The sequence below is a fragment of the Ranitomeya variabilis genome, chromosome 5 (genome assembly GCF_051348905.1).
Source record: "Ranitomeya variabilis isolate aRanVar5 chromosome 5, aRanVar5.hap1, whole genome shotgun sequence".
Lineage (NCBI taxonomy): Eukaryota > Metazoa > Chordata > Amphibia > Anura > Dendrobatidae > Ranitomeya > Ranitomeya variabilis.
The window spans coordinates 465,840,757-465,863,748 of record NC_135236.1 but is presented as its reverse complement, the minus strand read 5'-3'; the positions used below and the strand labels follow the sequence as shown (position 1 = coordinate 465,863,748).

Here is a 22,992-nt window from a genome sequence, read left to right as displayed (position 1 = left end):
GATACGTGGCACTTAAATACGTGGCACTGAAACACGTGGCACTGAAATACGTGGCACTGAAATACGTGGCACTGAAATACGTGGCACTGAAATACGTGGCACTTAAATAAGTGGCACTGAAATATGTGATATGTGGCACTTAAATACGTGGCACTGAAATACGTGGCACTGAAATACGTGGCACTGAAATACGTGGCACTGAAATACGTGGCACTGAAATACGTGGCACTGAAATACGTGATACGTGGCACTTAAATACGTGGCACTGAAACACGTGGCACTGAAATACGTGGCACTGAAATACGTGGCACTGAAATACGTGGCACTGAAATACGTGGCACTTAAATAAGTGGCACTGAAATATGTGATATGTGGCACTTAAATACGTGGCACTGAAATACGTGGCACTGAAATACGTGGCACTGAAATACGTGGCACTGAAATATGTGATACGTGGCACTTAAATACGTGGCACTGAAACACGTGGCACTGAAATACGTGATACGTGGCACTGAAATACATGGCACTGAAATACGTGGCACTGAAATACGTGCAACTGAAATACGTGGTACTAAAATATGTGGCACTGAAATACGTGATACGTGGCACTGAAATACGTGGCACTGAAACACGTGCCACTGAAATACGTGATACGTGGCACTGAAATACATGGCACTGAAATACGTGGCACTGAAATACGTGGCACTGAAATACGTGGCACTATGACTGTCAGAAAATGTTCATTAAACGGTTAGGGGTGAGGTTAGGGGTAGAGTTAGGGTTAGGGTTTGGATCCCTTTATCACCTTGATGGTGGTGGGTGGCTTTTCAGTGTGTTTTCTGTTTTTTTCGATAAAAATGCATGCGTTTTTAACGCAAACAAACGCATGTGCTTAAAAACGCAAGAAAATACTGCAGGTTGTATTTCTGAAAATGAACGCATGCAGAAAAAAACCGCATGCGTTTGAAAACGCGACCAAACGCGTACAAAAAAACCGCATGCGTTTTCAATGTTAAATATAGGGAAAAAACGCATGCGTTTTTTTGTGCAAAAAACGCTGCAGACAAAAACGGAAGTGTGAAACCAGCGACGCTTTTTATAGCAAAAAAGTTTTTGCGTCTCCACATTTTGAGACCTATAATTTTTCCACATTTGCTCCACAGAGTCATGTGAGGTCTTGTTTTTTGCGGGACGAGTTGACGTTTTTATTGGTAACATTTTCGGACACGTGACCGTTTTTGATCGCTTTTTATTCCGATTTTTGTGAGGCAGAATGACCAAAAACCTGCTATTCATGAATTTCTTTTGGGAGAGGCGTTTATACCGTTCCGGGTTTGGTAAAATTGATAAAGCAGTTTTATTCGTCGGGTCAGTACGATTACAGCGATATCTCATTTATATCATTTTTTTTATGTTTTGGCGCTTTTATACGATAAAAACTATTTTATAGAAAAAATAATTATTTTGGTATCGCTTTATTCTCAGGACTATAACTTTTTTATTTTTTTGCTGATGATGCTGTATGGCGGCTTGTTTTTTGCGGGACAAGATGACGTTTTCAGCGGTACCATGGATATTTATATCAGTCTTTTTGATCGCGTGTTATTCCACTTTTTGTTCGGCGGTATGGTAATAAAGCGTTGTTTTTTGCCTCGTTTTTTTTTTTTTTTCCTTACGGTGTTTACTGAAGGGGTTAACTAGTGTGGCAGTTTTATAGGTTGGGTCGTTACGGACGTGGCGATACTAAATATGTGTACTTTTATTGTTTTTTTTTTTTAATTTAGATAAAGAAATGTATTTATGGGAATAATATATTTTTTTTTTTTCATTATTTTGGAATATTTTTTTTAATTTTTTTTTACACATTTGGAAATTTTTTTTTTAACTTTTTTACTTTGCCCCAGGGGGGGACAATACAGATCGGTGATCTGTCAGTTTGCATAGCACTCTGACAGATCACCGATCTGATTGAAGTGCAGGCTGCTTCACAGTGCCTGCTCTGAGCAGGCGTCTGTGAAGCCACCTCCCTCCCTGCAGGACCCGGATCCGCGGCCATCTTGGATCCGGGTCTGGAGCAGGCAGGGAGGGAGGTAAGACCCTCGCAGCAACGCGATCACATCGCGTTGCTGCGGGGGGCTCAGGGAAGCCCGCAGGGAGCCCTCTCCCTGCGCGATGCTTCCCTGCATCGCCGGCACATCGCGATCATGTTTGATCGCGGTGTGCCGGGGGTTAATGTGCCGGGGGCGGTCCGTGACCGCTCCTGGCACATAGTGCCGGATGTCAGCTGCGATATGCAGCCGACACCCGGCCGCGATCGTGAGCGCGGCCGATCGGCTATGACGTACTATCCCGTCGGCGGTCATACGGGCCCACCCCACCTCGACGGGATAGTACGTCAAATGTCGGGAAGGGGTTAAAACACAGAAACTTATGAAGAACTAGCAGTCCTCATTGGCCCCTATCTCCTCCCTCTCATGTCCTGATTCTGCACTGAAGCATTACAATGAAACCCTGCAAAGTGCCCTGGATGAAGCTGCACCTCCTATACATAGAACAACTCAGCACAGACGGCGACAACCGTGACACACGCTGCAAACACGTTTCCTGCAGCATGCTCCAGGTGCGCCAAACGTCTGTGGAGAAAATCTAATCTACCCGAAGATTTCATCCATTATAAGTTGCTTAAAACATACAACTCTGCCCTTCACCTCTCCAAACAAACCTATTTTAACATCCTCATCACCTCACTGTCCAATAACCCTAAACGTCTCTTTGACACTTTGCATTCCCTACTCAACCCAAGAGTGCAGGCCCCAACCACAGATCTCCGCCCTGATGATCTGGCCAATTACTTCAAAGAAAAAATTGACCCCTTTCAACAGGAAATTATCTCCCAATCCCTTCATACCATGCACTGTCCTCCCTCCCCCACTGCATATAGTTCACTCTCTGACTTTGAACCAGTTACAGAAGAAGAAGTAATCATGCTCCTTGCATCTTCTTGCCCGACCACTTGCACCAGTGGGGGCACATCTCCTCCAGTCCCTTTCCCCGACTGTCACCTCTCACCTAACAAAAATATTCAACCTTTCTCTCTCTTCCAGGATCTTTCCTTCCTCATTTAAGCATGCCATCATACATCCATTACTTAAAAAACCATCCCTCGATCAAACTGTGCCACTAATTATAGACCTGTCTCCAATCATCCCTTCATCTCTAAACACCTCGAATGCCTGGTCCACTCCCATCTTATCCGCTAACTCTCAGATAACTCTCTTTTTGACCTTCTCCAATCTGGTTTCTGCTCTTTACACTCTACTGAAATTGCCCTCAATAAAGTCTCTAATGATCTACTGACAGCTAAATCTAATGGTCACTACTCCATGCTAATTCTCTTTGATCTCTCTACAGCATTCGATACTGTGGATCATCAGCTCCTCCTCGATATGCTACACTCCATCGGCCTCAAGGACACCATTCTCTCCTGGTTCTCCTCCTTTCTCTCTGACCGCACCTTCACTGTATCTTTTGCTGGTTCCTCCTCCTCTCACCTTCCCCTTATTGTTGGGGTTCCTCAAGGATCAGTCCCAGGCCCCCTCCTCTTCCCTTTGTATACTGCCCTTATTGGACAAACAATCAGTAGATTTGGTTTCCAGTACCATCTCTATGCTGATGACACCCAATTATACACTTCTTCTCCTGATATCATGCCTGCCTTTTTAGAAAACACCAGTGTTTGTCTTACCGCTGCCTCTAACATCATGGCCTCCCTCTATCTGAAACTGAACCTGTCAAAAACTGAACTCCTCGTGTTCTCTACCTCTACTAACCTACCTTTTCCTGACATTGCGATCTCTGTGTGTGGTTCCACCATTACTCCCAACCAACATGCCTGCTGTCTTGGGGTCATACTTGATTCCGAGCTTTCATTCACCCCCCCACATCTGATCACTGGCTCGCTCTTCTTATCTGCATCTCAAAAACATTTCTAGAATTCGCCCTTTTCTTACTTTCGACTCTGCAAAAACTCATACTGTTTCACTCATTCATTTTCGTCTGGACTATTGTAACTCTCTACTAATCAGCCTCCCTCTTACCAAACTCTCCCTTCTCCAATCTGTCCTGAATGCTGCAGCCAGGATCATATTCCTCACCAACTGTTACACTGATGCCTCTACCTTGTGCCAGTCATTAAACTGGTTACCCATCTGCTCCAGAATCCAGTACAAAACTATTACCCTCATCTACAAAGCACTCCATGGCTCAACACCACCCTACATCTCCTCCCTGGTCTCAGTCTACCACCCTACCCATGCTCTCCGTTCTGCTAATAACCTGAGGTTAGCATCCTCAATAATCAGAACCTCCCACTCCCATCTCCAAGACTTTTCACATGGTGCGCCAATTCTTTGGAATGCACTACCCAGGTTATTACGATTAATTCCCAATCCCCACAGTTTTAAGCATGCCCTAAACGCATTTGATCAGATTGGCCTACCGCCTCAACGCATTAACCTAACTATCCCTGTGTGGCCCATTCAAAAAATTTAAACCATAATCAGGTTCCTAGCATCATGTTCTCTACACTTTATGCAGTTATTTAGTCCTCTGTTTCTGTAATTTTACATTTTTAGGCTGTTAGCTGGTTCATGCAACTTTACATGAACACCCGATCCTTACACTATGGCTGGTCCGAACAACGAAAGCATTTGTCACTAGGGTTGAGCGAAACGGGTCGGCAATTTTCAGAAGTCGCCGACTTTTGGCAAAGTCGGGTTTCATGAAACCCGACCCGACCCCTGTGTGGGGTCGGCCATGAAGTCGGCGATCTTCTGAATCTGGAATCGGAATTCCGATACCGATTCCCGATATGTTTAAGATATCGGGAATTGGTATCGGAATTCAGATTTAAGTGTAAAATAAAGAATTAAAATAAAAAATATCGCTATACTTACCATCTGATGCGCCCTGGTACAAAGCGGGAACCTTCCTTCCTTAGAATCAGCCTTCCAGGACCTTGCGGTGACGTCGCGGTGACGTCGCGGCTTGTGATTGGTCGCGCGGCCGCCCATGTGACCGCTCGCGCGACCAATCACAAGCCGTGACGTCACCGAGGGTCCTGGAAGGGCTGATTCTTAGGAAGGAAGGCTGCCGGAAAGAAGCAGGGCGCGTCCGAGGGTGAGTATATACCTAATAGGAATATACTCACCCTCGGCTTCTTTCCGGCAGCCTTCCTTCCTAAGAATCAGCCCTTCCAGGACCCTCGGTGACGTCACGATGACGTCGCGGCTTGTAATTGGTCGCGTGAGCTGTCATATGGGCGGCCGCGCGACCAATCACAAGCCGCGACGTCACCGCGACGTCACCGCAAGGTCCTGGAAGGCTGATTCTAAGGAAGGAAGGTTCCCGCTTAGTACCAGGGCGCATCAGATGGTAAGTATAGCGATATTTTTTATTTTAATTCTTTATTTTACACTTAAATATGGATCGCAGGGCCTGAAGGAGAGTTTCCGCTCCTTCAGACCCTGGGAACCATTGGAAACCCAATGCACTGCATTGGGTTTCGAGTTTCGGCCGACCCCGACCCCGACTTTTTTATAGGATCAGGCCGATTTCACTCGACCCGACTTTTGAAAAAGTCGCGTTTCGTGAAACCCGACCCGATCCTATAAATGTAAAGGTCGCTCAACCCTATTTGTCACCATCCACCTCCCATGACTCCCTTTTTCCTCATAGTTTGTAAGCTTGCGAGCAGGTACTCACTCCTCTTGGTATCTATTTTGAACTGTGATTATTGTTATGCTGTAATGTCTATTGTCTGTACAAATCCCCTCTATAATTCGTAAAGCGCTGCGGAATATGTTGACACTATATAAATAAAATTATTATTATTATTACTTGTGCCATACTGTATATAAAAAAAACTGTCTCCAATAGCGACTTTGGCTTTTTGTATTTGCACTACCGTATTTTCCGGCGTATAAGACGACTTTTTAACCCCTCAAAATCTTCTTAAAAGTCGGGGGTCATCTTATACGCCGGGTACAGATAAAATGTGCATATGGTGGGTGGGGGGGAGTGGTCCCGATGACGAAGAGAGGGGGCGTTTCACAGTAAAGTGTGAGTGGAGTATATCCCCCTATTACCTCATTGCGGCAGCGTGGGGGTCTCTGTGCTGGGAGCGGCAGCTCCTCTTCGTGCCGTGGGTGCTCTGTGCTGTGGGGCGGCGGCGCATCTTCGTGCCGTGGGTGCTGTGGGGTGGCGGCGGCGCATCTTCTTGCATCTTCTTCTGGCTCCTCCGGCATCTCCTCCAGGCCCGGAGGCACCGGCAGCCCCATTGCTGTGATGCGATGACCTCCGGGAAAATGGCCGCTGCTCAGATTCAGATCTGAATCTGAGCATGCGCCGCCCCCAGCAGCCATTTTCCCGGAGGCCACCGCATCGCAGCCTCCGGGAAAATGGCCGCTGCTCAGATTCAGACGAGATCTGAATCTGAGCAGCGGCCATTTTCCCGGAGGCCACCGCATCAGAGCAATGGGGCTGCCGGTGCCTCCGGGCCTGGAGGAGATGCCGGAGGAGCCCTGACGCTGCAAGAAGATGCGCCTCCGCCCCCCCACAGCACGAAGATGCGCTGCCGCCCCACAGCACAGAGCACCCACGGCACGAAGAGGAGCTGCCACTCCCAGCACAGAGACCCCCACGCTGCCGCAATGAGGTAATGGGGGATATACTCCACTCACACTTTACTGTGAGGCGCCCCCCTCTCTTCGTCATCGGGACCACTCCCCATGCCAAAAGGCACATATTCACCGGCCCTATAAGATGGCATACGGCGTATAAGAAGACCCCCGACTTTTAAGAAGATTTTATATTTTAACTGGAAAAGTTGGGGGGTTGTCTTATACGCCCAGTCATCTTATATGCCGGAAAATACGGTACTTTGCTAAACCCCTTGTTGTGATCTTTTTTTTTTTTTATACAGATTTACAAACACACTGAGCTGTGCATCCAGAAAATCATATGCATTTATTTTTTGCCAGTGTATATATCTCACATTGTAATTAAGTCATGTATACAAAGCTTACATAAGTGCACTTTTACTTATAAGTTTGCAATACTCCTAAGAATTTGCAAATATTTCTACCACTTTTGGAAAAATTATTGACCCTCCTTGATTTTTTTATATTAATCTGCGACTCATTTTTGTCCTTCAGATATTGTGCTGATCAAAACTAAATGCTTATCTACACTCAAGTTAACACTCAAATGTTGAGAAAGCATTGGTGGGTATTTAGTGCAATAATATGTATGTATTAGTAACTAATGTATTTCTTTCGTGATAAACCCTTGCACATTTTCATCCTGACTGTAGTGAAAGCACTGAAGCATGGGGAAAGCAAAAGAACTGTCAATGAATCTGCAAGCAAAATGGTTCAACTTTATAAATAGCATACATTTGAAAATGCCAATGTTACTCGTCTGTCCAGCACCGAGTCATCCCTCATGTTCCTTATAGCTGGCATCTTCTGAGCTAATCTATATCAGGTTATACTACTATCCCAGAAAGCTTTACTGATATAAACAAGCCTGCCTTTTATTGGAGTTATTCAGGACTTTTATTATTTTTGGATAAGAGCAAGCAGAGTAGTTGCTAAATACTTGCCTGTTCTGCACATACAGTAGATGATTTAATCCAGCTCAGTCAGCAATTCTCCTGCTTCATTTCACTTCTGGCCAACAGAACAGCTCTTACTCTCCCAGTTTGCTCTGTTGCTGGGGTGTCACTGTAGACATCATGCTGTTTGAGAGTCAGCTTACTGCAGTTAGGAAGTATAACATCTGCAAAGACTCCCTGTCCACAGGTAAGAGTGGAAGAAAGACTGTGACGGAGGTTGTTGCGTGAAGTTTGTTTGTGTGTTCATCCTCATCCTCTCTTATTTGACTTCACCTTCATATACCTCCATTGTATTCCACACTGCTGTTTGGTGAGTGCATTTTGTATGATTGTAGTTTTCATTTTTTTCCTGTCCATTTTCCCTTGTTTGTCGTGTTAGTGTTATCCTATACACTTCACCATCACACCTCCCTGGGTGGGGGAAGACCTCTGACAGAGCAGCTACAACAACTCAGCCTTGAGGTGGCGAATTAATCTTTGCGACTTTACAGCACCCATTGACTCCAAGCTTTTGGCCCCCTGGCTCCCAGGTAACTTGCCAGATATGTTCTCTGGGGGTCTGGCAAGTTTGTAGGCTTCAGGAAGGCCTGAAGCTTTATTTTAGGTTACGTCCTCATTTCCGGGTTCCTAAGAGCCATCAATGGGGATTTTTATCTCACTGCTCCAGGGCGACTCTCAAGCTTAAGAATTTTCTGCCAAGTCTGATTCTCATTCCTTTCAGATGGATGAGGAATTTTTTGCGGCTCTGGGTCTAATCTATGACAATCCGACCGAGTCTCTTTGGCTAAAGCCGGGGTCACACTACCGTCGAATACAGATGAGTGCTACGTGAGAAAACAATGAATAGCACTCAGACCTGTGGAACACTGTGTTAAACACTGTGTTCCACTGTTAATCTGTGGAACAGCTCACATCACCGTATTTTTTCTAAGGCGTATTCAACGTGCGTGTAAAATCGCAGCATGCTGCGATTGTACATGTATAGTATATCATCTGAGACTTACCAATGCAAGCCTATGGGTGCAAGAAAAACTCAGACACCACATGTGCCATCTGTCTAGCTTGTGACAAATATGCACACATTTTCCTCATTTCAGGAAGGAGCCATTAAATTCAATGGGGAAAAGCAGTGAGAAATGTAAAGTCATACGCTGTTAGGGCTGGCGGAATGCATTGAATAAATATAGAGATAGTAAAAGGTGCGTTCACAGCCCGGGGTCCACCGTGCAGAGATGGAACCTGCTGCTAGGTAATGGCGGCACTATATGGCGATACTACGCCAGAATAAACATGGGTTCCGTCACCTGGTATGAACTGATGCAAACTCTGCTGCTTCACAGAGTCACAGGGAAACAAAGGAAATGCTGTGCCCTGTTAGCAGTCACAGGGTGCAGCAGATGGACACTAGTGGGATCCCTGAAACTCACCCCCACTATGCTGGTGATTGATCTCGCTCTGACCCTCAGTGGCTTTTGAGCCCACACCAGAGGACGCCCTGAGTCAGATTCTGAGATCAAACGGGAGTTCCCACCCTACACTGACCAGTCTGATTAAAGACTACCACACAGAGTGCGCACAGCGCCGCACTGGCGGTCACTGACGGTTTGACATAGTAAGATCGTGCTCTTGTGTCTAGGATAGCACTGTCAGGCACGAGGTAGCTCCAACATTTGTGAGCATTCAACAGCACTAGGAATGGAAATGATTAAGGAGAGATCACCAGAACAGGCATACATCCACACACACAATAACAGGTTTATACTAGCGCATGGCCGAGAGGCCATGCAAACCTTTTATAGTTGCAGCAACTTCAGGACCTTCCTAGAGGACCAATGGGAGTTGCTACAGGACCTGAGCGTGTGACCCCTGACCTCCAATGAGAAGTCTTCCTTTGGGCATGCTCAGAAGGGGAAAAGCAGGACTTAGTCCCAGAGACGTCTGCTCGCCGCTGACCAGTACTGGCTGCAATAGCTGAGCCTGGAGGAGCAGCAGCAACCAAGCGCAGAGTATCTGCCTGAGCCAGACACTGGGACCGACTTCTCCACTGAGCAGACTCCACTGCGGCTGGAGAAGAATGGGAGACCACAGCGGAGTTGGTTCGAGATTCCCCCTGTGCAGCGGCGGGAACTTGACACCTAACACGTGGTAGCATGAGACGGACTCAACAACCCACACAAGTGGCTCAGATAGTGCAGCTCATCCAGGATGGCACATCAATGCGAGCTGTGGCAAGAAGGTTTGCTGTGTCTCTCAGCTTAGTGTCCAGAGGCTGGAGGTGCTACCAGGAGACAGGCAAGTACACCAGGAGATGTGGAGGGGGCCGAAAAAGTGTGTTTTGCTCCGGGACCTTCCTGATGGTCCAATAGGAGTCGCAACAGGACCTGAGCATGTGACCTCCAATGGGAGATCGACCCATGGGCATGCTCAGTATGGGAAAAGCAGGACTTAAACCCTGAAACGCCTGCTCGCTGCTAATCAGTGCTGGCTACAAAGGCAGGACCTGGAAAGTCAGCAGTAACCAAGCGCATAGTATCAGCTTGATCCAGACACTGGGACCGACGTCTCCGCTGAGCAGGCTCCACTGCAGCTGGAGGAGAATGGGAGACTTGTTGTGAATTCTGCTCTTGGGCTCCCTCCGGTGGTTGTAAGTGGTAGCGCTGCTGTCTCTGAATCGCAGCATTTATCAGGTGTGTTCACTTTTTGCAAATCTGACTGGGCTATTTAGTCTTGCTTCACCCTTTAGTCAGTGATGAGGATTCACATATCTGCCTGGTCTCTCCTGCTTTGCAGTTCTTTTCAACAAAGATAAGTTCTGGCCTTGATTTTTTGCTGTCCACATGCTGTGGCCTTATTGTTCAGTTCTTTTCCATGTTTTGTCTTGTCCAGCTTGGTCTGTATAAGGATTTGTTTAGCCAAGCTGGTATCTCTGGAGATGCAGATATACCCTCCATATCTTTAGTTAGCTGTGGAGATTTTGTATTTTCTGTGGTGGATATTTTCTAGTGTTTTAATACTGACCACATAGTACTCTGTCCTATCCTTTCTATTTAGCTAGAAGTGGCCTCCTTTGCTAAATTCTGATTTCAGTCTGTGTATGTTTTTTCCCTCTCCTCTCACAGTCAATATTTGTGGGGGGCTGTCTATCCTTTGGGAATTTTCTCTGAGGCAAGATAGTTTTCCCTTTTCTATCTCTGGGGGTAATTAGTCCTCCGGCTGTGTCGAGATGTCTAGGAAGTGCTAGGTACATTCCACGGCTACTTCTAGTTGCGGTGTTAAGTTCAGGGTCTGTGGTCAGTACAGGTGCCACCTTCTCCAGAGTATGTCTCATGTTGCTCTTAGGCCACCAGATCATAACAGAGACTGCAGCGGACATAGTTTGAGATTCCCACTGTGCAGCAGTGGGAACTTGACACCTAATATACGCATGTCATACAGATACATAGGTGCAAGAAAATCTCATCAACACATTATACACGGATGACTGTCATGATCTCAATGGCAAGAGAACATAGCATAAGCATATATAGGAACTAGCTCTTGGAAGATGGGAATTGAGCTGACCATGAACTAAACCTAACGCACAACTAGCAGTGGCCGGGTAGCATGCCTACGTTGATTCTAGATGCCCAGCCCAGCCGGAGGACTAAATAAAGCTAGCAGAGGAAAATCTTAGTCCTAGCTCACCTCTAGAGAAATACCCCGAAAGGAGACAGAGGCCCCCCACATGTATTGGCGGTGAGTTGAGATGAAATAACAAACGTAGTATGAAAATAGGTTTAGCAAATTTGAGGTCCACTTACTACATAGCAGAAGACAGAAAGGACACTTTCATGGTCAGCTGAAAACCCTATCAAAAAACACCATCCAGAAATTACTTTAAAACTCTGGCATTAACTCATAACACCAGAGTGGCAATTCCCGTTCACAAGAGCTTTCCAGACACAGTAACGAAACTACAGCTGTGAACTGGAACAAAATGCAAAAACAAACATGGACAAGAGTCCAACTTATCTAGTAGTTGTCTAGGAGCAGGAACAAGCACAGAGAGGCTTCTGATAACATTGTTGACCGGCAAGCAACTAACAGAGCAGCAAGGTTATATAGCGACTCCCACATCTTGATGGGAACAGGTGAACAGAGAAGATGAAGACACCAGTTCAATTCCACCAGTAGCCACCGGGGGAGCCCAGAATCCAAATTCACAACAGTACCCCCCCCTCAAGGAGGGGGCACCGAACCCTCACCAGAACCACCAGGGCGATCAGGATGGGCCCTATGAAAGGCACGAACCAGATCGGAGGCATGAACATCAGATGCATTCACCCAAGAATTATCCTCCTGGCCGTATCCCTTCCACTTGACCAGATACTGGAGTCTCCGTCTGGAAACACGAGAGTCCAAGATTTTCTCCACAACGTACTCCAACTCACCCTCAACCAACACCGGAGCAGGAGGCTCAACGGAAGGCACAACCGGTACCTCATACCTGCGCAATAATGACCGATGAAAAACGTTATGAATAGAAAAGGATGCAGGGAGGTCCAAACGGAAGGAAACAGGGTTAAGAATCTCCAATATCTTATACGGGCCGATAAACCGAGGCTTAAACTTAGGAGAAGAGACCCTCATAGGGACAAAACGAGAAGACAACCACACCAAATCCCCAACAGAAAGCCGAGGACCAACACGACGGTGGCGGTTGGCAAAAAGCTGAGTCTTCTCCTGGGACAACCTCAAATTGTCCACCACCTGCCCCCAGATCTGATGCAATCTCTCCACCACAGCATCCACTCCAGGACAATCCGAAGATTCCACCTGACCAGAGGAAAATCGAGGATGAAACCCCGAATTACAGAAAAACGGGGACACCAAAGTGGCAGAGCTGGCCCGATTATTGAGAGCGAACTCCGCCAATGGCAAAAAAGCAACCCAATCATCCTGGTCAGCAGACACAAAACACCTCAGATATGTCTCCAGGGTCTGATTAATCCGCTCGGTCTGGCCATTCGTCTGAGGATGGAAAGCGGACGAAAAAGATAAATCTATGCCCATCCTAGCACAGAATGCCCGCCAAAATCTAGACACGAATTGGGTCCCTCTGTCAGAAACGATATTCTCAGGAATACCATGCAAACGAACAACATTTTGAAAAAACAGAGGAACCAACTCGGAAGAAGAAGGTAACTTGGGCAGAGGAACCAAATGGACCATCTTAGAAAAACGGTCACACACCACCCAGATGACAGACATCTTCTGAGAAACAGGCAGATCTGAAATAAAATCCATCGAGATGTGCGTCCAAGGCCTCTTAGGAATAGGCAAGGGCAACAATAATCCACTAGCCCGAGAACAACAAGGCTTGGCCCGAGCACAAACGTCACAAGACTGCACAAAGCCTCGCACATCTCGTGACAGGGAAGGCCACCAGAAGGACCTTGCCACCAAATCCCTGGTACCAAAAATGCCAGGATGACCTGCCAACGCAGAAGAATGAACCTCAGAGATGACTCTACTGGTCCAATCATCAGGAACAAACAGTTTATCAGGTGGGCAACGATCAGGTCTCTCCGCCTGAAACTCCTGCAAGGCCCGCCGCAGGTCTGGAGAAACGGCTGACAATACCACTCCATCCTTAAGGATACCTGTGGGCTCAGAGTTACCAGGCGAGTCAGGCTCAAAACTCCTAGAAAGGGCATCCGCCTTAACATTCTTAGAACCCGGTAGGTATGACACCACAAAATTAAACCGAGAGAAAAATAATGACCAGCGCGCCTGTCTAGGATTCAGGCGCCTGGCGGTCTCAAGATAAATCAAATTTTTGTGGTCAGTCAATACCACCACCTGATGTCTGGCCCCCTCAAGCCAATGGCGCCACTCCTCAAAAGCCCACTTCATGGCCAAAAGCTCCCGATTCCCAACATCATAATTCCGCTCAGCGGGCGAAAATTTACGGGAAAAGAAGGCACAAGGCCTCATCACGGAGCAGTCAGAACTTTTCTGCGACAACACTGCCCCAGCTCCGATCTCAGAAGCGTCGACCTCAACCTGAAAAGGTAGAGCAACATCAGGCTGACGCAACACAGGGGCAGAGGAAAAACGGCGCTTAAGCTCCCGAAAGGCCTCCACAGCATCAGGGGACCAATCAGCAACATCAGCACCCTTCTTAGTCAAATCGGTCAATGGCTTAGCAATATCCGAAAAACCAGCAATAAATCGACGATAAAAGTTAGCAAAGCCCAAAAATTTCTGAAGACTCTTAAGAGAAGAGGGCTGCGTCCAATCACAAATAGCTTGAACCTTGACAGGATCCATTTCAATGGAAGAGGGGGAAAAAATATATCCCAAAAAGGAAATCCTCTGTACCCCAAAAACACACTTAGAACCCTTCACACACAAAGAATTAGACCGCAAAACCTGAAAAACCCTCCTGACTTGCTGGACATGAGAGTCCCAGTCATCCGAAAAAATCAGAATATCATCCAGATACACAATCATAAATTTATCCAAATAATCGCGAAAAATATCATGCATAAAGGACTGGAAAACTGACGGAGCATTAGAAAGACCAAAAGGCATCACTAAATACTCAAAGTGGCCCTCGGGCGTATTAAATGCGGTTTTCCACTCATCCCCCTGCCTGATTCGCACCAAATTATACGCCCCACGAAGGTCAATCTTAGAGAACCACTTGGCCCCCTTTATGCGAGCAAACAAATCAGTCAGCAACGGCAATGGGTATTGATATTTAACAGTGATTTTATTCAAAAGCCGATAATCAATACATGGTCTCAAAGAGCCGTCTTTTTTTGACACAAAGAAAAAACCGGCTCCTAAGGGAGATGACGATGGACGAATATGTCCCTTTTCCAAGGACTCCTTTATATATTCTCGCATAGCAGCATGTTCAGGCACAGACAGATTAAATAACCGACCCTTTGGGTATTTACTACCCGGGATTAAATCTATGGCACAATCGCACTCTCGGTGCGGAGGTAACGAACCAAGCTTGGATTCTTCAAAGACGTCACGATAGTCAGACAGGAACTCAGGAATTTCAGAGGGAATGGATGATGAAATGGAAACCACAGGTACATCCCCATGAGCCCCCTTACATCCCCAACTCAACACAGACATAGCTCTCCAGTCGAGGACTGGGTTGTGAGATTGCAGCCAAGGCAATCCTAGCACCAAATCATCATGTAGATTATACAGCACCAGAAAGCGAATAATCTCCTGGTGATCCGGATTAATACGCATAGTTACTTGTGTCCAGTATTGTGGTTTATTATTAGCCAATGGGGTGGAGTCAATCCCCTTCAGAGGAATAGGAGTCTCCAAAGGCTCTAAATCATACCCACAGCGTTTGGCAAAGGACCAATCCATAAGACTCAAAGCGGCGCCAGAGTCGACATAGGCGTCCGTGGTAATAGATGACAAAGAGCAAATCAGGGTCACAGATAGAATAAATTTAGACGGTAAGGTGCAAATGGAAACAGATTTACCAAGCTTTTTAGTGCGCTTAGAGCATGCTGATATAACATGAGTAGAATCACCACAATAGAAACACAACCCATTTTTCCGTCTAAAATTCTGCCGCTCGCTTCGGGACAGAATTCTATCACACTGCATACTCTGTCATGATCTCCATGGCCAGAGAACTAGCATAAGCCTCTATAGGAACAAGCTCTTGGAAGATGTAACTGTACTGACCATGAACTAAACCTACCGCATCATCTAGAAGTAGCCAGGTAGCATGTCCTACTTTTTATCCCTATATGCCCAGCGCCGGCCGGAGAACTAAATAATGCTAGCAGAGGGAAATATAAGACCTGACTCACCTCTAGAGAAATGCCCAAAAGGAGACAGAAGCCCCCCACATATATTGGCGGTGATATGAGATGAAACAACAAACGCAGCAGGAAAATAGTTTTAGCAAATTTGAGGTCCGCTTTCTAGATAGCAGAAGACAGAAAGCATACTTTCATGGTCAGTAGAAAACCCTAACAAAACACATCCAGAAATTACTTTAGGACTCTGGCATTAACTCATAATACCAGAGTGGCAATTCCTGATCAACAAGAGCTTTCCAGACACAGTAACGAAACTGCAGCTGTGAACTGGAACCAAAATACAAAAACAAAACATGGACGAATGTCCAACTTATCTAGTAGATGTCTGGGAGCAGGAACAAGCACAGAGAGGCTTCTGATAACATTGATGACCGGCAAGCATCTAACAGAGAAGCCAGGTTATATAGCGACACCCAGATCTAATCAGAACAGGTGAACAGGGAAGATGATGTCACAAGTTCAATTCCACCAGTAGCCACCGGGGGAGCCCAGAATCCAAATTCACAACAGTACCCCCCCCTCAAGGAGGGGGCACCGAACCCTCACCAGAACCACCAGGGCGATCAGGATGGGCCCTATGAAAGGCACGAACCAGATCAGAGGCATGAACATCAGATGCAGTGACCCAAGAATTATCCTCCTGGCCGTATCCCTTCCACTTGACCAGATACTGGAGTCTCCGTCTGGAAACACGGGAGTCTAGGATTTTTTCCACAACGTACTCCAACTCACCCTCAACCAACACCGGAGCAGGAGGCTCAACGGAAGGCACAACCGGTGCCTCATACCTGCGCAATAACGACCGATGAAAAACGTTATGAATAGAAAAGGATGCAGGGAGGTCCAAACGGAAGGAAACAGGGTTAAGAATCTCCAATATTTTATACGGACCGATGAACCGAGGCTTAAACTTAGGAGATGAGACCCTCATAGGGACAAAACGAGAAGACAACCACACCAAATCTCCAACACAAAGCCGAGGACCAACACGACGGTGACGGTTGGCAAAAAGCTGAGTCTTCTCCTGGGACAACTTTAAATTGTCCATCACCTGCCCCCAGATATGATGCAATCTCTCCACCACCGCATCCACTCCAGGACAATCCGAGGATTCCATCTGACCGGAGGAAAATCGAGGATGGAACCCCGAATTACAGAAAAACGGGGAAACCAAGGTGGCAGAGCTGGCCCGATTATTGAGGGCGAACTCCGCCAATGGCAAAAAAGCAACCCAATCATCCTGGTCAGCAGACACAAAACACCTCAGATATGTCTCCAGGGTCTGATTAGTCCGCTCGGTCTGGCCATTAGTCTGAGGGTGAAAAGCAGACGAAAAAGACAAATCTATGCCCATCCTAGCACAAAATGCCCGCCAAAATCTAGACACAAATTGGGTTCCTCTGTCAGAAACGATATTCTCAGGAATACCATGCAAACGAACAACATTTTGAAAAAACAGGGGCACCAACTCGGAAGAAGAAGGCAATTTGGGCAGGGGAACCAAATGAACCATCTTAGAAAAACGGTCACACACCACCCAGATGACAGACATCTTCTGAGAAACAGGCAGATCTGAAATAAAATCCATCGAGATGTGTGTCCAAGGCCTCTTAGGAATAGGCAAGGGCAACAATAATCCACTAGCCCGAGAACAACAAGGCTTGGCCCGAGCACAAACGTCACAAGACTGCACAAAGCCTCGCACATCTCGTGACAGGGAAGGCCACCAGAAGGATCTTGCCACCAAATCCCTGGTACCAAAAATTCCAGGATGACCTGCCAACGCAGAAGAATGCACCTCAGAGATGACTTTACTGGTCCAATCATCAGGAACAAACAGCCTATCAGGCGGACAACGATCCGGTCTATCCGCCTGAAACTCCTGCAAGGCCCGCCGCAGGTCTGGAGAAACAGCTGACAAGATAACTCCCTCCTTAAGAATACCTGTGGGGTCAGAGTTGCCAGGTGAATCAGGCTCAAAACTCCTAGAAAGGGCATCCGCCTTAACATTCTTAGAACCTGGTAGGTACGATACCACAAAATTAAACCGAGAAAAAAATAATGACCAGCGCGCCTGTCTAGGATTCAGGCGCCTGGCGGTCTCAAGATAAATCAAATTTTTGTGGTCAGTCAATACCACCACCTGATGTCTGGCCCCCTCGAGCCAATGGCGCCACTCCTCAAACGCCCACTTCATGGCCAAAAGCTCCCGATTCCCAACATCATAATTCCGCTCAGCGGGCGAAAATTTACGGGAAAAGAAGGCACAAGGCCTCATCACGGCGCAGTCAGAACTTTTCTGCGACAACACTGCCCCAGCTCCGATCTCAGAAGCGTCGACCTCAACCTGAAAAGGAAGAGTCACATCAGGCTGACGCAACACAGGGGCAGAAGAAAAACGGCGCTTAAGCTCCTGAAAGGCCTCCACAGCATCAGGGGACCAATTAGCAACATCAGCACCCTGTCTAGTCAAATCGGTCAATGGCTTAACGACATCCGAAAAACCAGAAATAAATCGACGATAAAAGTTGGCAAAGCCCAAAAATTTCTGAAGACTTTTAAGAGAAGAGGGCTGCGTCCAATCACAAATAGCTTGAACCTTGACAGGATCCATCTCAATGGAAGAGGGAGAAAAAATATATCCCAAAAAGGAAATTCTCTGAACCCCAAAAACGCACTTAGAACCCTTGACACACAGAGAATTAGACCGCAAAACCTGAAAAACCCTCTTAACTTGCCGGACATGAGAGTCCCAGTCATCCGAAAAAATCAGAATATCATCCAGATACACTATCATAAATTTATCCAAAAAATCGCGGAAAATATCATGCATAAAGGACTGGAAGACTGAAGGGGCATTAGAAAGACCAAAAGGCATCACCAAATACTCAAAGTGGCCCTCGGGCGTATTAAATGCGGTTTTCCACTCATCCCCCTGCCTGATCCGCACCAAATTATACGCCCCACGGAGATCAATCTTAGAGAACCACTTGGCCCTCTTTATGCGAGCAAACAAATCAGTCAGCAACGGCAATGGGTATTGATATTTAACCGTGATTTTATTCAAAAGCCGATAATCAATACATGGTCTCAAAGAGCCGTCTTTTTTTGACACAAAGAAAAAACCGGCTCCTAAGGGAGATGACGATGGACGAATATGTCCCTTTTCCAAGGACTCCTTTATATATTCTCGCATAGCAGTATGTTCAGGCACAGACAGATTAAATAAACGACCCTTTGGGTATTTACTACCCGGAATTAAATCTATAGCACAATCGCACTCACGGTGCGGAGGTAGTGAACCCAGCTTGGGTTCTTCAAAGACGTCACGATAATCAGACAGGAACTCAGGGATTTCAGAGGGAATAGATGATGAAATGGACACCAAAGGTACGTTCCCATGAGTCCCCTTACATCCCCAGCTCAACACAGACATAGCTCTCCAGTCAAGGACTGGGTTGTGAGACTGCAGCCATGGCAATCCCAGCACCAAATCCTCATGTAGATTATACAGCACTAGAAAACGAATAGTCTCCTGGTGATCCGGATTAATACACATAGTCACTTGTGTCCAGTATTGTGGTTTATTATTAGCCAATGGGGTGGAGTCAATCCCCTTCAGAGGAATAAGAGTTTCCAAAGGCTCTAAATCATACCCACAACGATTGGCAAAGGACCAATCCATAAGACTCAAAGCGGCGCCAGAGTCGATATAGGCGTCAGTAGTAATAGATGACAAAGAGCAAATCAGGGTCACAGACAAAATAAATTTAGACTGTAAAGTGCCAATGGAAACGGATTTATCAAGCTTTTTAGTACGCTTAGAGCACGCTGATATAACATGAGTAGAATCCCCACAATAGAAACACAACCCATTTTTCCGTCTAAAATTCTGCCGCTCGCTTCTGGACAGAATTCTATCACACTGCATGCTTTCTGGCGTCTTCTCAGTGGACACCCCCAGATGGTGCACAGGTTTGCGCTCCCGCAGACGCCTATCGATCTGAATGGCCATTGTCATGGACTCATTCAGACCCGCAGGCACAGGGAACCCCACCATAACATCCTTAATGGCATCAGAGAGACCCTCTCTGAAAGTAGCCGCCAAGGCACACTCATTCCACTGAGTAAGCACAGACCATTTACGGAATCTTTGGCAGTAAATTTCAGCTTCATCTTGCCCCTGCGATAGGGACATCAAAGTTTTTTCTGCCTGAAGTTCCAAATGAGGTTCCTCATACAGCAAGCCCAAGGCCAAAAAAAACGCATCCACATTGCGCAACGCAGGATCCCCTGGTGCCAATGCAAAAGCCCAGTCTTGAGGGTCGCCGCGGAGCAAGGAAATCACAATCCCAACCTGCTGTGCAGAGTCTCCAGCAGAACGAGATTTCAGGGACAAAAATAGCTTACAATTATTTCTAAAATTCTGAAAGCTAGATCTATTCCCTGAGAAGAATTCCGGCAAAGGAATTCTCGGCTCAGATACCGGAGCATGAATAATAAAATCTTGCAAATTTTGTACTTTCGTGGTGAGATTATTCAAACCTGCAGTTACACTCTGAAGATCCATTATTAACAGGTGAACACAAAGCCATTCAAAGATTATAAGGAGAGAGAAAAAAAAGAAAGACTGCAGCATAGACAGACTGGCAAGTGATCCAATTAAGAGCACAGAGAAAAAAAAAGAAAAAAAAAAACTCTCAGCAGACTTCTTATTTCTCTCCTTTCTCAGCCAAGGATTTTAACCCTTTAGTCCGGCCGGTCAAACTGTCATGATCTCCATGGCCAGAGAACTAGCATAAGCCTCTATAGGAACAAGCTCTTGGAAGATGTAACTGTACTGACCATGAACTAAACCTACCGCATCATCTAGAAGTAGCCAGGTAGCATGTCCTACTTTTTATCCCTATATGCCCAGCGCCGGCCGGAGAACTAAATAATGCTAGCAGAGGGAAATATAAGACCTGACTCACCTCTAGAGAAATGCCCAAAAGGAGACAGAAGCCCCCCACATATATTGGCGGTGATATGAGATGAAACAACAAACGCAGCAGGAAAATAGTTTTAGCAAATTTGAGGTCCGCTTTCTAGATAGCAGAAGACAGAAAGCATACTTTCATGGTCAGTAGAAAACCCTAACAAAACACATCCAGAAATTACTTTAGGACTCTGGCATTAACTCATAATACCAGAGTGGCAATTCCTGATCAACAAGAGCTTTCCAGACACAGTAACGAAACTGCAGCTGTGAACTGGAACCAAAATACAAAAACAAAACATGGACGAATGTCCAACTTATCTAGTAGATGTCTGGGAGCAGGAACAAGCACAGAGAGGCTTCTGATAACATTGATGACCGGCAAGCATCTAACAGAGAAGCCAGGTTATATAGCGACACCCAGATCTAATCAGAACAGGTGAACAGGGAAGATGATGTCACAAGTTCAATTCCACCAGTAGCCACCGGGGGAGCCCAGAATCCAAATTCACAACAATACTCTCTGGCGACTTCTCAGTGGACACCGCCAGATGGTGCACTGGTTTGCGCTCCCGCAAACGCCTATCGATCTGAATAGCCATTGTCATGGACTCATTCAGACCCGCAGGCACAGGGAACCCCACCATAACATCCTTAATGGCATCAGAGAGACCCTCTCTGAAAGTCGCCGCCAGGGCGCACTCATTCCACTGAGTAAGCACAGACCATTTACGGAATCTTTGGCAGTAAATTTCCGCTTCATCTTGCCCCTGAGATAGGGACATCAAAGTTTTTTCTGCCTGAAGCTCCAAATGAGGTTCGTCATAAAGCAACCCCAAGGCCAGAAAAAACGCATCCACATTGAGCAACGCAGGATCTCCTGGTGTCAATGAAAAAGCCCAGTCTTGAGGGTCGCCCCGGAGCAAGGAAATCACAATCCTGACCTGCTGTGCAGGGTCTCCGGCAGAGCGAGATTTCAGAGACAAAAATAATTTGCAATTATTTCGAAAATTCTGAAACCCGGATCTATTCCCCGAGAAAAATTCCGGCAAAGGAATTCTCGGCTCAGATACAGGTGCATGACAAACAAAATCTTGCAAATTTTGTACCTTCGTGGCGAGAATATTCAAACCTGCAGTTACACTCTGAAGATCCATTACAAACAGGTGGACACAGAGCCATTCAAGGGTTAAGAGGAGGTAAGAAGCAGCTAGACAGCAATTAAGGGCTAGGCAGCAAAACTCTGAGGGGAAAAAAAAAAAAATTTCCCTTCAACACTTCTTTTTCTCCTGCTTCAGCCCAAACAATTAACACTTTGCGGGCCGGTCAAACTGTCATGATCTCAATGGCAAGAGAACATAGCATAAGCATATATAGGAACTAGCTCTTGGAAGATGGGAACTGAGCTGACCATGAACTAAACCTAACGCACAACTAGCAGTGGCCGGGTAGCATGCCTACGTTGATTCTAGATGCCCAGCCCAGCCGGAGGACTAAATAAAGCTAGCAGAGGAAAATCTTAGTCCTAGCTCACCTCTAGAGAAATACCCCGAAAGGAGACAGAGGCCCCCCACATGTATTGGCGGTGAGTTGAGATGAAATAACAAACGTAGTATGAAAATAGGTTTAGCAAATTTGAGGTCCACTTACTACATAGCAGAAGACAGAAAGGACACTTTCATGGTCAGCTGAAAACCCTATCAAAAAACACCATCCAGAAATTACTTTAAAACTCTGGCATTAACTCATAACACCAGAGTGGCAATTCCCGTTCACAAGAGCTTTCCAGACACAGTAACGAAACTACAGCTGTGAACTGGAACAAAATGCAAAAACAAACATGGACAAGAGTCCAACTTATCTAGTAGTTGTCTAGGAGCAGGAACAAGCACAGAGAGGCTTCTGATAACATTGTTGACCGGCAAGCAACTAACAGAGCAGCAAGGTTATATAGCGACTCCCACATCTTGATGGGAACAGGTGAACAGAGAAGATGAAGACACCAGTTCAATTCCACCAGTAGCCACCGGGGGAGCCCAGAATCCAAATTCACAACAGATGACCATACGGAGAATACTTATGCAACTCTTGGCAGGGAGACTCAGACCGATTTTTCATACGTTAAATGTGACTCCAGCTTAAGTCTAAATTACAGGTATACATGGTGGGCCATTTATATGGATACACCTAAATAAAATGGGAATGGTTGGTGATTATTAACTTCCTGTATGTGACACATTAGTATATGGGAGGGGGAAAACATTTCAAGATAGGTGGCCATTTTGAAGTTGGCCAATTTGGATCCATCTTTATTTTTTCCAATGGGAAGATAATGTGACACATCAAACTTATTGAGAATTTCACAAGAAAGAAAATAGTGTGCTTGGTTTTAACATAACTTTATTTTTCATGAGTAATTTACAAGTTTATGACCACCAATAAAATGTGTTTAAAGTGCTGGCCATTGTGTTGGATTGTCAATGCAACAG

At 46.1% G+C, this 22,992-nt stretch overlaps 1 protein-coding gene across 2 annotated transcripts in view; it reads right to left on the bottom strand.

Moving 5' to 3' along the window:
- The window catches only part of MGAT4C (MGAT4 family member C), a 393,337-nt gene that overhangs the window by 145,854 nt on the left and 224,491 nt on the right, over window positions 1-22,992 (bottom strand). The gene's annotated exons all lie outside the window — the stretch shown is intronic.